This window comes from Penaeus monodon, chromosome 24 (assembly GCF_015228065.2).
Source record: "Penaeus monodon isolate SGIC_2016 chromosome 24, NSTDA_Pmon_1, whole genome shotgun sequence".
Lineage (NCBI taxonomy): Eukaryota > Metazoa > Arthropoda > Malacostraca > Decapoda > Penaeidae > Penaeus > Penaeus monodon.
In genome coordinates this window covers 7,052,486-7,052,851 of record NC_051409.1, presented here as the reverse complement: position 1 = coordinate 7,052,851, position 366 = coordinate 7,052,486, and the positions used below count along the sequence as shown (strand labels likewise).

Below are 366 nucleotides of genomic sequence, written 5' to 3'. Positions count from 1 at the left end.
TCCCCTCATCCTAACTCTATTGCGGTATTTTATTCATGCGTTGATTTATAACTCTACGGGTTTATCCACCACATTTCACTACCTCTTTTTTTCCTTACATACAGTTTTATTCATGATTCATATGTAGTTGTATTTTATATAAAGAATATTGGAATCGGACAAATTAATTATAATTAAAACAGCTACCTTTCTATAACATCTCCTTCGTAAAAATAATCGAAATTCGGTAAATATAAGTTTTCATAATATATAATTCTGGGTAAGTATGCTTATGTGTACGTGTAAATTTCCGTGTAATATATGTATGTACGAATGAATACATTTTTTTATTTGGTGCGCTTTTTGTTCTTTAACTTTTTCTCTCTT

General features: G+C 28.7%; 1 protein-coding gene across 1 annotated transcript in view; it reads left to right on the top strand.

Annotated features, from left to right (window-relative positions):
* The window catches only part of LOC119588533 (glycine receptor subunit alpha-2-like), a gene marked incomplete at its 5' end in the record, with an annotated part of 99,651 nt that overhangs the window by 77,088 nt on the left and 22,197 nt on the right, over positions 1-366 (top strand).